Source organism: Rattus norvegicus, chromosome 10 (assembly GCF_036323735.1).
Source record: "Rattus norvegicus strain BN/NHsdMcwi chromosome 10, GRCr8, whole genome shotgun sequence".
Classification (NCBI taxonomy): Eukaryota; Metazoa; Chordata; class Mammalia; order Rodentia; family Muridae; genus Rattus; species Rattus norvegicus.
The window spans coordinates 20,195,883-20,212,325 of NC_086028.1; the positions used below are offsets into that span (position 1 = coordinate 20,195,883).

The 16,443-nt window shown below is 46.9% G+C and overlaps 1 protein-coding gene and 1 long non-coding RNA gene across 2 annotated transcripts in view; both read left to right on the forward strand.

The window, feature by feature from the left end:
* The window catches only part of Slit3 (slit guidance ligand 3), a 584,776-nt gene that overhangs the window by 119,954 nt on the left and 448,379 nt on the right, over nucleotides 1-16,443 (forward strand).
* The window catches only part of LOC134480775 (uncharacterized), a 55,023-nt gene that overhangs the window by 7,475 nt on the left and 31,105 nt on the right, over nucleotides 1-16,443 (forward strand). Inside the window, exon 2 of the long non-coding RNA XR_010055585.1 lies at nucleotides 1-16,443. This exon is cut by the window's right edge and continues 31,105 nt beyond it. This is a non-coding gene — a long non-coding RNA (uncharacterized LOC134480775).

Below are 16,443 nucleotides of genomic sequence, written 5' to 3' on the forward strand. Positions count from 1 at the left end.
GTCATGAATGTGAGTGGGTATCATGTCACTCCTGGGTTTTCTATTTTCCAAGTATTGACCCCACTTCTACTCCAACTTCTTCTGTGTTCCTGTGTTTCTTGTTCTCGATCTCTGAACTAAATTAAGCCAGAACCAGGAGAGTAGACATGGAGAATGTGATGTCCCCTTCCCTGTCTAGGATTTGCCCAGATGAACATAGAAAACCTCACCATAATGTTGGAGAGAAGGTTTGAATTGTCCTGTAGACTATACCACATAGTATTAGAACCAAGCATTGTTTAGACCAGTGGGTCTCAACCTTCCTAATGCTACAACCCTTTAATACGGTTCCTTATGTCGTGGTGACCCCCAACCATAAAGTTATTTTTGTTGCTACTTCATAACTGTAATTTTGTTACTGGTATGACTCATAATGTAAATATCTGATATGCGACCCCTGTGAAAGGGTTGTTTGACAACCTCCGGGGTTGTGACCCCCCAGGTTGAGAACCACTGGTCTGGACTAGCTTCTTGGCAGGGCATCTAAACTCCTGGGGATCTTATTAGAAGTTGGACTCTGGCTCCGTAGGTCTGAGATGGAACCTGGGAATCTAAATTTCAAACAATGTGCCCTATGACGGCCCAGAACTATAAATTCTACACGGCAAGGGTAGGCTTTCGTTCTTATCGAACAGAAAAGACACCCTTTAATGCTGACTCCTGGCTTGTTGGATCTGGAATGGACCAGGGTATTTGACTTTATAAATAGGCATGCTTGGGGATGCTGAATGCGGCGTTGGATGTGGCCATACCTTAGGAAACACCCATCTAGGATAACCCCTGTTTCTTTATGGATTTTGGAGGAGAAATCCTTCGAGCCCCTCCATTTGGCTACACAGCCTATACACTTTCCAATTCCTCATAAAAGACCTGCAGTGGCTGTGTCCTTGTGCCCATTACACAGAAGTTGAAACTAAAGCCTAAACATCTAACCACAAGGAATAAACCCAGGGTATTCTAACTTACAATTCCTGGCTTTATTTCCCCACCCTGTCAAGTACCTCCGACACACTTTAAATGGTTTAGGGACTGAGAAAGAGGGGGGAAAATCACATATTGGCAAAATGTTTGTTCAGTACTTTGAGTGTATGCATGCTCATTTTTGTGGGCATATATGAATACACGCTCGTATCAGAGATTTCCGACGTTAAGACGAAATTTTAAAAGATAAGAATCTAGCAAACAGGTTCGTAAGTAGGCCTTTCTGGACTCCCTACCATTTACCAGAGGTAGGAGTTAGATTTTACATTTTTAATCCCTTTAGCCCTTTGGGCAAACAAGAAAGTTCTCCAAAGTATCAGACAAGAGAGCATTCTGGCAACTGGGAAATTGTTTGGAATCTTTTTTTTTTTAATTTTTTTTTCCCAAAGAGGCAAAGAAAAGCAAGCTGTGAGTTTACAGCGCTTTGGAATTGCAGAATATGCTTGTAACTTTTACAATTCTGCACAGACTTCTCTGCCACATCTGGTTGATATTACTGGCAGGGGTATATGGGAGAATAAACCACGGGGTGGAATGTGAGACATCCCACAGAATGAGTTTCTTATAGGTTGCTGCTTAAAACATTTCGAGTCTCCTTCATTTTGGAAGGGTGGCTTAAGTGATTTTGTGGATTTAGTATTTTCTTTGGTTGGAAGGTACAGGGTTTTCTTGGTTTGCCTAGTAGGGGGTTCCAAGATAGTTTTCTGTGGATGTGTTTGCCACTCTCGGGTCATGCCATGGGCTCCAGAGATAGAAATGATCCAATGGGAAAGCCAGAGTCAAACCTTTGACAAACAGTGCTGGACAGAGGTGGTCCCTTTGATAGTAAACCCTTGGGAACAGCCAGATCGCTACAAAAAGTGGAAAACTTTGGGGAAAGGTGTTACCTAAGAGAGGGCTTTGGAAAAGATCCCGTATCTTAGCTGCTGCTGACAAACAGCTGATGAGAAGGAGGACTTGTTTCCTGGTTCACACGGGGTGGGGGGAAGTCTCTGTAACCCAATACGTTCTCTGTATATGTATACGGGTATGTGTTTGCATATGCATATGAGTGGTGGGGGAGAGGAGAGATGATACCTTGCTGTACTCGGGATTGTCAGTTCCTCGTGACATTTCTGCCCAGTCCACAGGGATAAGACTGTATGACTAGAAACAGCTAGAATATTCCGGTTACCTACTGAGTGTGTATGTGTGTGTGTGTGTGTGTGTGTGTGTGTGTGTGTGTGTGTGTGTGTGTGTTGTTTCCCTGTGCTGTTGGGGTGCCTAGAACCAAGAACTGTCTAATCAACCCAGAGGGTGTGAATTTGGGCTTCTTGCCACCTGGCTCTTTCTCAGGCTTCCTTGGCTGAGACCCACCTTCAGAGTTGGAACCCTGACAGCCAAGCGCTCGGTGCACAATACCAGGGCGGCTCAGCACCCTGCAGCACACGGCGGAGTTGGCCAACTTAGACAGGGATTTATGGCCATTCCCAAGAATGTGCAGATAAAGAGTGTGGTATTCGTTACACATGAGAACCCAGAGCCAACTTTCACACACATCACGGCGTCCTCATGGTCCGTAAGAGATAGACATCGCCTAGGGACTCAATCATTATGAGGCTACTGCCTTCTACATAGAAAAATAACCTTTGTAGGTGGGCAGACCCCAAACACGCGTTCTTGCATTATCTGAATGATACAAATATATCCATATTCAACAATGCTGAAATAGAGTTCTAAAACTACATTCAGCACCACTATCAAACATTTCTAAATATTTGTAGCACAATCATCTCTCGTTTTTAACCTGCGTTTGGGGATCTCCCTCGGGAACAAATAGAGTTTTAATTTGATATGCCAGACTCTAGAATAAATTCAAGCTATAAACACACACACACACACACACACACACACACACACACACACACAACACCCCTGTAACTTTCCTTTCTCCTGGCTTTCCTAGGGGATCACGTCCCTAGATTTGAGCATTAGAATCCATTCTTAAGGTTTACAGTTCATTTACAAGCCTTGGAGATTGAGGCCCGGAACGAACGTGTTGATCTAATATTAAAAACAGCAAAACTGTGATAACACAGCACTGTCCAAAGCAAACAGAAATAGAGACATTTAAGTAAATTTTACATTCCTTGCCTGGGTTAGATGTGCAGGGCCTGCGATTTTGACTCATGGTTTAGAATAATATTTTACTGTGTAATTCATGATGTGTTGTCCCCGCCCCCCGTAGTTGCTCTGTAGCTCTTCCTTACCTTGTGTGTGGTAATGAAGTCTGCTTGGAAGTGTGGCCTCCCCTTGATTGGCACTACCTGTTGTGTAGCCAAGAGTTCTCCCTGGTTGTAGAGGTGGGACATCCTGCCAGGGAACCAATGGTTTTGCTTCTACTGTGTGTCTAGAGCTCTGGACCTGATTTTTTTTTTTAACTTGACGAGTCAGGTTTTGATGGAAATAGACACAAAATAGACATTTCCCTGAGCAGGGAAACACCTCAGCCTTTCGAAGACCATGAAGCCACTATGGGGGATGGAGGGGGGGAAGCCATTTCTAGGAAGTGAGCTAGAACTGATTTCCCCTCATCTCAGTCAGGTGCAGCGGACACCACGCTGCGAACCAAAGTGTTGAGGGAAATCTAACTTCAGTAAATGTTTAAAACTGATGACCTGCGGTATCAGTATCGAAATCTGGGCCACAAAGTTTTATCTTTTAATTTCACAATAACCCAGTCTTGCCATCATTCTCTCTGCTGCCTACTCCTTTTCAAAATTGCATGGTTGGGGCCAGAGAGATGGCTCAGTGGTTGAGAGCACTGGTTGCTCTGTGTCCAGTTCCTAGCACTCACGGAGCAGTTTGTAACTTTCTATTAAGTCCACTTTCAGGGAACCGACGCCTCCTGTCTTCTGCAGGATCCTGCATGTACATGGTACACATAATACATGCATGCAAAGTGTCCAGACACAATTTTAAAAAATCTTTAAAAATTCATGTATGCTTGGCATCTATACATGTCATGTAGCACCATGTGCATGCATCTAATACACCATATAATCCATACACATGTCATGCTCTGCCACACACAGTCATATCACAACACACATGTAATTGTACCATAGCAAACTTCACTACATACTACACCACACACACATACCACACACACACCCTTCCTCACAATATTCTCACATAGCTATTATGCCATAGTCATACATTATAGCATACCACACAGATACATGTATCATGCCATGCCCATTCACATAGAATAACATAAACACAGACCGCATACCTATGTGCTAGAGCACACCGATAGAATAATACACACACACACACACACATACACACTCTCTCTCTCTCAGACACACACTCTCTGTCTCTCACACACTCTCTCTCTCTCTCTCTCTCTCTCTCTCACACACACACACACACACACACACACATACACACATACACACTGTACTATGCCTGTGTACATGTCATACCATGTCACGCACATATCTGTGTCATAGTACACAAGATACAGGCAGGAAAAAACAAAAACCCCAAAACCCTTTCTAGGCTCTGAACCCCAATATAGGTATAGTTTTGCTTTAGTGAGGGCCTTGGTAAGGCAGCTCCAATGACTGAGTAATGCTATGCTGGGTGCTGTGATACTGGGGTTGTGAAGGCAGTAGCCGATGGTGGGGATGCACCGTCTCCTTGGCTTATAATTGGTGTCTGTGGCGCATGGTGTTGCTATGATGAGTCTGTATCAGAGACAATGAGTCGTCGCTGCAAATGTTTCCCGGTCTCTGGAGAAATCCTCGCTTTTGTTTCCTGCAAGAGACTTGCCTGGGTCAGGCTTCTCTCTGAGACCTTCAGGGACTTCAGTTCTTTCTTAAGAACCCAGGACAAAGCACCGTCAGCCGCCAGATCCTTAGGGCTCAAGCACCGAACGAAATTACCTTAGGAAATAGTCATTATCGAGTTCACTGCTGATGGCGCTCTCTGCAGACCCTCATCCATTTGCAGAGCACTTCCTTTATTGAAATGGGAGTGAAGGATGGGGATTCATTAGGTCTAATGAGACCGGAAAGCAGCAGGCAGAGACAGGGCTTCCCTGGGAGCACGTGACCCCCACCACCCACCCTTCCCCCTGTGTCCCTGGCCCTGTGGACGGACACTGGCAAGAAGGTCAGGAGACTGTCAGTTCTGCTCTCTGCCTGTGTTCCCAATTGTGGAACACCTTCTGTCTTGGCTCCATCACCCCAGGAGTAGGCTTGCCCTTTCTCTGGGAGATGCTTACCAACGGCCTCCTCAGCAGCTAACCTGCTGCTTCTCCTTTGCCATCGCCGGTCATCATCATTTTGAGTGAAATCAGACCTCCTCATATGCACAAATTAAACCTTCGAGTAACGACGGCTGGTCCTGCCAACTCCAATACCCTACCATCCAGTTCCTGCCCCTCTTTTGGTGGCACCTCAGGCCGCTGCTCCCTACTTCACTGTTGTCCCATGGGACTTCCTCCTGTCATTAGGATGGCTCAGCCTGTTCTTGGAATATGCAGATTCCAGATGTCAGCAGGGCCCTGGCTCCAACTTTCCTTCCTGAGAAATCCCTTCTGGCCCCTCTGTGTGTGGTGTATGGCGATCTCCCCCCTTACTGGTCACAGTCTGCAGGTTGACCCTGTTTTGTTTTCTTTAGAGCACTTGCTGCCACCTGGATTCTCTAGCTCATTTGTTTGATGACTTGTTTACTTTCTGCTCTGTCACCTGTAATGGGAGGTAGGCATCTTGGGGGCCTGGATGCTGTTTGTCTTATTAACTCTGAATCATCCACGCTGGCATCTAGCACATGGTGGCTATTAGAGGAAAACTCTCAAAGTGAGATAAGAATAATAGTAAGAGAAACCCAGTCTCTTCAAAGGTGACTTCTTCTTCTCAACGGTGGGGTCAGAGGTACTTTCTGTTGCAAATTCCATCTCTCTCTTCCTTGTTCCGGAATGCCCCAGAAGACTCATTAAGAACATGTATGTACCAGTGTGCCTACGAATGCTCACACACAGAGAGAACCGTGTCTTACATGCTTGTAAGCAACACACAGGGAGAGGATAAGGTCACGGCAGGCAGGATTTCACGCTTGGGCAGTGGGTACCCCTCCCCCCCACCCCCGCAGAGAGAAATGGCCCTGGGAGGCTCCCCATCTAGTAGATATGAGCCAGTGCGCAACACTCGGAGCCAAGGAGAGGAGCGCTGGTTTTGATGATTATTTCAAAGGTCTGGGAATAATATTCTCCGATAAAATGAAATGGAAAGATAAACTGTTGGCTTCATCTCCAGGCCTCGTTGATTTTTGACTTCTAGTGGGCACTGAAAGAGATCGTCCAGTTACTGGAAGCCTCTGCTCAGAGAAGGCTTAAAAATAAAGGACCAAGAGGGATTCACACTAAAATCAAACTTGATTCGGAGGGGAGAAAAAGAAGAAAGAAAAAGGAGGGAAAGGACGGAGAAAAGGCTAGATCACGCCAATGTACTAAACACTGGCCTAAACTTCCAAATTACTTTTCTCTTGATCTGGGATCTAAACCAGAGGTGGTTTGAAAGACATCTGGTGAATGAGTCCAAAGCTGAAATGAACCATATCTTCTAAACCAATCAAACGGGAACCACTCCGGGACATCAAAATATGAATGTTTTCCAAACCGACTCTCTCTGAAGCTCTACAGCAGTGCTGTGTAATCAGGAGCGCCAACCTATCGTTTGTTGTTCTTCTGTTTCTCCTTCCAGGAAACCCACCAACGTGCAGCATCTCCCACACCACACTACAGAACGTGGGCTCTTGGGACCCTCTTCATTGTCCCATGTCGGTGGGAGGTGCCCCTGTTGTGGGTAGCCCGATGTCATTGCCGCCTCTAATCCCATGTAATGAAGGAGGAGATGACTGTCCGTGGAGGCTGAGATCGTTTAAAGAATAGGCGAAACAAAGGAAGAGAATTTGGAGGAGGGCAAAAGGAAAGGGAGGATCCTCCCAAGGCCAGTGAAAGCATTTCTGATCACACACGGGCTCAGTTCTGAGTTATTCTCTGCATGAGACCTTGTCTCCTCCATGACAGCTCTGGTATTTATCATCCTAGAATGCCAGAACTCATTGATGCCCTCTGTAACTTTAGACCCCTGTTCTCTTTCCACTGTTGGAAAACTGAGTCATACAGCAAAAAGGGACCCCACATCTCTACCTCTCAGATTTCTGGTCTTGAGCACAGCCTACCTTAGCCATGATTTCTCAGGAAGTAATGGGAAAACCATGGAAGAGGCCTATTAGCTTAGGACATGGAGGATTGACGTGTGCCCGGTCTGGGCTGCCCAGAGTAGCAACTGTCTTTTAAGAAAAGAAATGTGCATTCAGACACTTCATCTACCAATGCCTGAGTCATGTACTTCTCAGGCACCATCACCCCTGAGAAATATGTCGTCTGTGGTCTTTATTAATCATTTAATTATCTGCAGATGCAAAAAAAAAAGACTTGCTGGAGAAACCAAGGATTTGTACCCATAAAGGGTTTCTCCATGGTCCTATGGAAGCATATTGGTCATGTCATGACATACTTCAGGCAGGGAACTGAAAGGGTAGACCTCACTGGAGAGCCAGTTCAAGGAAAAGAGTCTGCAAGTTAGGTGATCAGAAAGAGGAATGGAGGCCAGCTCCCTGACCCCACACTCTTTCTTCATGCTAAAAGAATGGTGGCACCATCTAAAGACATGCTGGGACCACCCATGATGGGAAGAGGAGGAGAGGTCTGCTTAGAGTAAGTGAGGGAGGAGACCACTTCCCACAGCTAGCACTTCCCACTTCTAGGTCCAGACACATGGGGAAAGCCAGCCCCAGGAATCTCCATAGCAAATGGGAGTCCCTACCAGAAGCATCCCCTTCCTATACTAGCTGGTTGCTTCTGCTTTCTAAGGGATTCCTGCTATTTAAAAAATACTTCCCAGCCTATGACTCGTGAAGAACTGACCAGGTTTTCCTGGTGGGCAGGCTCACTGGTGTGCCCCAGCCCCACTCACAGGGCCATATATAACCCACTTACCTGCAGCTAATTAGCCAGGCCTCAGTGTGGAGTCCCAAATTGCTATGTTAATGATGGCAGCCCTCCCTCCCTCCCCAAGAAGTGCTGATTTTCCTTCTCAGCATGAGGGACTTCAATAAGATCTCTTTCCAGTGATATAATTTGATTCCTCCATAGGAAGCTGCTTTGGCCCTACCTCACTTAACACTAAATCTTTCCATAGATACTCTCATTACTTAATCTTTGCAGGCCCTGGACCAGCCCAGGCCTCTTATTTATTTATCTGGGGCCCTGTTTATTTCCCTATTGTAAATTACTCCTGGCTCCTGGAGGTCTGATTGCCTCAGTGATAGGCTAATAGCTGGGAGCTTCTGCACATGCCTTGTGTGATGAGGGAAATAATACTTAGCTTATGGGAGAGAAAGACACCCTCCATTTATTTCAGTGGGGGGAATATTACTCAGAGGAAAGGGTCAAATCACTTACCTCATAGCTGCTAGTGGAAGTCAGTGTAATCACTGACAGAATTGCTTGAAACAAATCGTCCCGCCTATAAATCAGATTCTCTGGTTCTCTGAGGCAGAAGGGGAGTTCTGTTGGTTTGAACCAGCTCTGCCTCTCACATGGGGTGGGTTTCTAGAATAGTGTGTGTGGACAGGAGGTTGGCTGAAGGAGTGTGCCCTTCGCCAACTCTGAACCCTTACTAAAAATGAGCAAATATCATTCGAAGGCCTGTCTAGCGACTTGCGACCTGTGATTGGAAAGCACAATTTATTGGAGCATGGTCAGTCATTTACATATTTGCAGTGGTCTATCTGTAGATAGGGCGCGGTTCTGACAGAGAGTGTGTAGTCGCTGAGGCACAAATCGTTACAATCCATGTGTGAGTTGATGGACCCTACTCTACCGATAAAGTCTTGGTAGTTCTTTGGTATTGTGATGAAGAGAGAGATACATATGGGTCACTCCTCTTCTTCCAGAAGATTCCTTGTCGAAGAACCTGGAAGGTCCCTCATCTCGTCACTGTAATATCCTCTTGCTGTGGTGTCTCTCAGCCCCAGACCAGGTGGCTTAGTGGGTACCATGAACCCATTTGACAGAAGAGAAAAGTAGAGGTTCCGCTTCCTCATTCCGACCTGGGATTCATAGCTCGTCTAGCTCTGAATTCTATCTTATTTCATCAGAATCTTCTGTTTCCCTGGGAAAACCAAGAGAACAGGCTTTGGCAGTAGGGGAGAATTGATCCATACTTGGCCTCTCTGCAGGAGAGCTGATGAAAGGGGGCCCATGAGCAGCCAAGTCGGAGGAGACCAGCGAGAGAAGAAATGAAAGGATCTTATTTTATTCAATCCACACTCACTCTGGGGCGGAAAGTGGCGCAGGCCCAAGAGTATGTTTATCAGTGTTGGGAAACACAACAAGGGCTTGTCACGAGAAAGGGGGAAGACGAAGAGAAGGCCTGGATGGTAGGGAGGGAGCGTATTCATGGCTTTCCTAGGCCGTGTGGTATGGTCAGCTGAAGTAAGAATGTGGTCCATGTCACTTCCTTGTGAGCTCTGCGGCTGATGTGGTGGGTGGACCGTGGCTCTGATACCCTTAGAAACACTTCTCTAGGCTTAGGTGAGAGGGGAGCAAAAAGGATTCTCTTAGTTTGTCCACAAGCTCGTGGGAGTCACTGTGGTGTCTGTAGCAACTGTACACAGAGTTTGTGAGATGAGAGCCTGGGAGGACAGGAGAGTATGATGAAAACCATAGTAAAACAACAACAACAACAACAACAATAATAATAATAACCACCACACAATCAAAACCACTGCACTATGCCTCCCATAAGCACCAGGGGTTATTCTTAACATCATAGTCTGCAGAATCTCTTCGGTGCTCCTGTCTCTTGTAAGGTGGTTATTTCTGTTTTATTTCATTGGGAAGGAAGTGAGGTCCTAGAATGATAATTTGCTCAAGCTAGTAGGCACATGATGGAGCCAACATGGCTGACTCCTTGGCTGCTTGCCTGCTGGGGGCAGAAGGTAGGGAGAGCGACAAACATGTGGTCACATTACCTTCCCTCTGCTATGAGAGCTCAGGATTTGGCTCTTAAAGGCCACAGTGTAAATGTATATAGAGTCAGGCAGAGATGGGGAGACACTCAAGGGTGATGATATATTTAAGCTTAGCTGTTGTCTGGCTTGCAGTAAGAGCTCAGTAGGCCCCCACCCACTTTGTCCCCTCCTTTCTTGCCAGCAACGATAAGATCATAAGACACAAGTCCAGGTGCTGGGCTGTGCTGAGCTGTGCTGCAGGTAGAAGGCCAACCTCGGCTGCCTTCCTGTAGCCCATACAGCGGGCAGAGAAAAAAACCCAAGCAAAGCCGGATGCAGAAGACCTGCCGGTGTCCCACTCGTTCTAGGGGAATTGAATTCTGCCAATTCAACTCTCCTCTGCTGAACTTCAGTTCAGGAGTGCTAGGCAACCCTGGGAAAGTTTCTGCTACCTCCGAGCTCCAGTGCAAAGGCATAAGCATGTGAACAAGCCACGGTACAGACTTGCCCTCTCCCCCTCCCTTCTCCTAGACACACACTCACCTATTCTGTCCATGCCGCTCCATGATCTGGCTACTGACCACCCTCCCTACTTGGAATGCCCAGCCTTCTTGCTCCAGACATAGCCAAGCCGAGCAACAGAGCTGTGTGGATTTTAAAGAGTGAGACTTGTCTGTGATAGAGTTACTGCAAACCCGGATGATAGAGTTACTGCAAACCCGAACGGCAGTAATCCTTACAAAGCACTTGGCACCGTGCCTAGCGCTCAGCAAATGTTAGCTGCGCTTACACAACTCTTGGGGCTCAAAGCCTCCCATTCAGAGAAGGGACACACTGGGGCTACCTCACTTGACAGAGATCCTTGCTTCCGTCTGTCCATGGAATTCTTCAGTGTGGTCATCAGAACCGCATTGGTGACACCTTCTTGGTAGTTTTGGTATTATTTCATGACATCGCCGTGCATCTTTGCTGTTACTAAATGTGATGTTTCCTGTGTGTCTGTATTCTTCTCCCAACAACAGAGTACATAACTGTGCTGTGTCCTGGGCAGGTTTCGTACAGAGTAGCCAGTAGCCAGCCTGTTTAGGAGCTGCCTGACTGGGTAAAGCAAGGGGTTTAGAAGAATTCAGACACTTGTAGTTCTCGTCTCTTGTCCATTTATTTGTTTGGTTTTCTCCTTTTCAAGTGCATGCATGTGTGGTACGCATGAATGTGTGTTTGCATGTTTGTACGTGTGTGGATGAACATGTGTGCACAGGTGCATGTCTCTGCAAATGTGTGTGTATGTGTGTGTGTGTGTAGGTACGTAGGCCTGAGGTTGATATCAGGAATCTTTCATCTCTGTTTTACCTTATTCTTTGAGACAGTGGCTCTTAGTCAAGCCCAGAGCTCACTGATATAACCAGTTTCACTAGCCACATTGCCCTGGGGATCCTTTCTCTCTTCCTTCTAAGGCTCGAATTTCAGATGGGCCTCCATGCTCCTCACCTGGTATTCACTCAGATGCTGAGGATCCCAACTCTTGCTTTCAGGACAAGGTTTTAAGCCACTAAGCCAGTCCCTGCCCTAAGGAAAGATTATATGGGGCAATACCAAGGTGAAATCCTGCTTCCAGAGGTATTGCATTTGACCTTCACAGTCTTTTAAGAAATGAATCGACTCTATTTAAAACTAGAGTTGACGGAACAGTTCAAGTTTCTTGCCTCACCCAATGCCCCAGTGGTAACATCTCAGAGCTACATCCCGGCACCCTTTCACAGGACAACCCCTAGTGTTCCCACTGCCCACAGACACCCTTCTTGGTTACCTTGTATTACTTGAGGACTTTATATCTAGGGACACTTCTTTGTCTTCCAGTGATGTCCCAGTGATCAGTTCCACAGGGCAGGGCCATGGCTGCTTAGGAGGAGAAACAGGAGCCTCGTGGACTCTGATCCCCTGGGCTGGCTTTAGAAACCAAGTATCTGATAGGGCTTGGGCAATGTCTGCTGTCCTTCTACCCTTGAAAAGTAGGCAGGCATTATGTCCCCCCTCCTAAAGAACAGGGTGCACAACAATATAAATAGTTCACGTGCTCCGACGGAACCTCAGAGCCTTTGGATTAGTGGTAGAGAGAACATGAGTTATCCCTAGATTGGAGTCTGTGTGATCTGCTCAGCTGCAAAGAACATTCTCCATTTCCATTCCTGCTAAGCCAAAGCTGTCATTTGGGTACAGGTGTAGAGGAGTGTAGAGAAGGCCTCATGCCAGCATCCCCCACTCATCTCAGGATGCCCAGTGCCAGGAGGAACTATCCTCTCTGGGGAAGGGACCCTTCAGCACCCTGCTCAGACCACAGTAAGGCAGGCCTTCTGTGGAGGCTGAAGTTACCACTATCACTGTGCCTCATGGTCAAGGTCAGCCTTGATATCCCTCTGCCCAGAGTCAATGGAGAAATGGTGGGAATCTGCTTTTACCTGAAACATCTACTTTATTTCAGGGTATTTTTTTTTTTGTGGCCTAGAATCTTCTCCAAGTTTAGGTCCTCTGGTCTCCAGATCTTAGTATCGTTATTGATTTTGGGGTGTGCTACCAGCCGAACCAGCAGTGGTTCTCTGGCAGGGACCCGTTTGTGATAAAGACTTGCCAGCAATCTCCTCTTGGGTGAACTAAATCATAGAAACGTCTGCCTTTCTCTCTAACTTGACGTCTCGAGATCCACTAGGCCCAAGACATTCTCTTATGGGATGGTCAAGAGCAGCTAGCTAATGCATTTTCTTCTAGTTGTGTCACAGAAAGTGATTCCATTATTTCAGGAAAAAAATGTGTGTTTTCATGCAGTGTATACTTGGATGCCCACTGCAGGATGATAGATGACTCTTAACGAGTCCTTTGAGATTGTCCAGATTGGATTATGTAATGGTGCCCAGGGTAAAAATGTTGCAAGGGTTTTGAGTCACAGCCAAGTTCAAAGAGGCTTTGAGACATGGTATGCTGAGACCCATGGTAACAAGTCCTAGATATTGTCACCTCTGGTGTGACTCATGCATCTACTGTACAGATGAGGTACCTGCAGAGAAAGGACAGTCAGCACAGCACTTTTAATCAGCATGGCACTATCTGTGTAACTTAGGAATCTGTGCTCATTGAGGTCACAGAGCTTGAAAGAAATCTCTCTGTCTCTATCTCTGTGTCTCTGTGTCTGTGTCTCTCTGTCTCTCTGTGTCTCTCTGTCTCTCTGTGTCTCTCTGTGTCTCTCTGTCTCTCTCTCTCTCTCTCTCTGTGTGTGTGTGTGTGTGTGTGTGTGTGTGTGTGTGTGTGTGTGTGTGTGTGTAGGGGCATTTCCTTCTAGACAGGGTTTCTCTGAATATCCCTGGTTGTCCTGGAACTTACTCTGTAGACCATGCTGGCCTTGAACTCAGAGATCTGCCTGCCTCTACCTCCTAACTGCTGGGTTTAAAAGCATACACCACCCCACCTGGCTTGCTTGAAAGGAATCTTAAGTCAAAGACCCATCAGCAGATTCCTAGGTGTCATGGTGAAGAAAAGGAGACAGTACAAAGTGGTCCCAAGTTCTCTGTGGCACAGAATCTTGGGATGGCGGTCCCAACATCAGGGATCAAGAAGCATCTACAGTTTGCATTTCTATTTCCCGCTATTATCCCTGAAGGGTCAGGGAGCCAGGCTTTGGCCATTTGATGATAGCTGAGGGCTTGAACGGGATGATGAGAGACTATGGTTTAAGCTCATTGGCTAGTATTCTTTGTGGTGCTATCCCTAAATCTCTGGGACTGAATCCTTTTGATAGGATGAAGGCTTGGTTAGCTCACAGTTCTCTAGGCTGTGTGGTCCAAATGCATTCTGCTGGTATCTGGTGAGGGGTCATGGGACTTCTTCTTTGACCATAACGTCAGAAGATGTCATGGGGCCAGACAGAACAAGTATTTTAACTATTCTTTATTGCTGTGAAGAGACACTATGACCAAGGCACTTTGAAGAAGGAAGAGTTTATTGGGGGAAGGGTGCTTATATGTTCAGAGAGTGAGTCCAGGATCACCGTGGGAGGGAGGCAGGCCTGACACCAGGGCATCATCTGAGACACGACATCTTGAGACACAATTATGAGGCAGAGAAAGAGAGACTTCTGAAACCTCAGAGTATCTGTCCCAGTGATATGCCTCCTCCAACAAGGCCACATCTCCTAATCTGTCCCAAATGGTTTCATCAACTAAGGACCAAACCTATAAACCTATGGGGGCCATTCTCACTCAAACCACCAGAGCAAGTCAAACACCAGGTGCTTTCTTCCTCTCCTGTCTTCTTTTAACTTTTTCTTTTTGCAGGCCCAGAATTTACTCTGTAGTCCAAGGGGCTCTGAACTCAGGGCAATTCTCCTGTCCCAGCCTACCCATTGCTGAAGTTCCATGTGTGTTTCACCATACTCTGTGTCTTCCTCATCTGATAAGGCCATCACTAGGCCTCCACCATTATGGCCACAGTTTAATCTGAATTAGTACCGTTCAAAGGCCCTGCCTCCCAACAGCATCAAAAGGTCAGGTTGAGGGTCACATTTATAGTACTTTCAGGTAACACATGCAAACCCACGGCAACAGTAAAAAGCAGGCCTGGGTTTGAACCCTGATCTGACCATTTTGAGTCTTGGCCAACTTTCCCCGTTTTCTGTGTTTGGTTTTGTTTTCAGGTAGGATCCTAGCACCTGCCTCGTAGAGCTGTTGCGTGTAGAGCTCATAGCCCCACATAGCAGTTAATTAACGCGGGCTCCGTAAACGTTTGCTATTTTTATCGACTGGCTGGTGGAGAGCAGTTTCCCTCTGTCAGAAGTCTCCAAGGCACAGAAATTTAAAACCAAATTATTGAGCAGTCCCTGTGTGCTGTCTCGAAACAATAGAAAGCAGGGCTGCCGAATATTTATTATTTTCTAAGAAGTTATTTTTCACCTTATTAAAAATTATTTTGGCGTGCAGGTTTGGAAATGAGCGGTTTCCAAAGGCATGTATGTAACTGCTTTCCAGAGACTTCTTGTTAGGCCAGAGTTGTAGGAAGGGGTGACCTGTGCTTGGGATGAGAGGCCCGGGAAGACATGAGGGATTGAATCCTGGGATGTAGGGCAAAGGCTCTCTGCTGGAGAGGATGGTGAACCCCTGTGGGAAACTCTGTCAGTCTCATTGTTGTTCTCATAACCAAGAACAGAACACTGCAACTCAGTCTCCAGGGTCGGGTGTGAGGCCAGGAAGTAGGGCGACAGGTGATTTGAGTGGGATGGGCCCTGGGTCGGGCCACTTCCTAGTGTTCACCACCCTCTGCTACTTCTTCTCCTTGGCTTATCTCTAGCTGTATTCACACAGACCTACTCAAGAGGGAGTTGGCTGACCCTTGGGGCAGCAGGACAATATACTAGAAGTTAGCCTGCCTGGGTTTGAGTTCTCTGCTGCTTGGGTAGATTATTCAAGGCCCTGCTGTTTTAATCTGTGCAGTGGACACATTGATAGCTAGCTAGGACGACGACATGGGGTACTTTCTGTAGCATATTGTAGCACAGCCTGGGACCAAGCAAGCCTCAGGCTTGGTTGTGTGGAAAGGCTCTTGAGAGAATGTTCCAGATTCTCCATGAGACCGAGAGCACACAGATACCTTCTTGGAGAGGAAGACACACCTCCCCCCCCCCCTCTGTGTGTCTGTCTCTGTCTCTGTCTCTCTGTCTCTGTCTCTGTCTCTCTCTGTCTCTCTGTCTCTCTGTCTCTCTCTCTGTCTCTCTGTCTCTCTGTCTGTCTCTCTCTCTCTCTCTCTCTCTCTCTCTCTCTCTCTCTCTCTCTCTCTCTCTCTGTGTCTCTCTCTTTAAAGCAACCTTGAGCTTTTGGTAGTTACAGAATAAACCAGAAACTAGGAACAAATCGATAAGGCCAGGGAGCTACTAGAGTAAGGCCTCACAAAGCAACAGCGTTACCGGGGCCAGCTGATGAGTGCTACCAGTTACTTTAACAAAGCCAGAAAGTTCCTGCCAGTGAGGCGATGGCTGCCAGGAGAGGGGCTTTCTTCAGTCAACACCTGCCTTCTGAGGCACTGCTCAGTGTAAGGCCCCGATAGACCATTCCGATCTAGGTCTGAGGATGGGAGTGGATCAAAGCAAACGGTCTGTCTGGTGGGATTCTTAATGGGGGAGGCGTATGGATGAGAAATGGTGAACCACGAGGTTGCTAAGATGTGCATGGATCTATGTACCCTGCAGGATGATCCCGCAAAGAAGGAGGGCGGTTAGGGGGTGGAGGGTGGTCTTAGATAGGGCAGTTGAGGAAGGGCCTTGCAAGGTGGTGACTCTGATGACTTGGGGAAGCTGAGGAAAGGAACCGTGTTGGT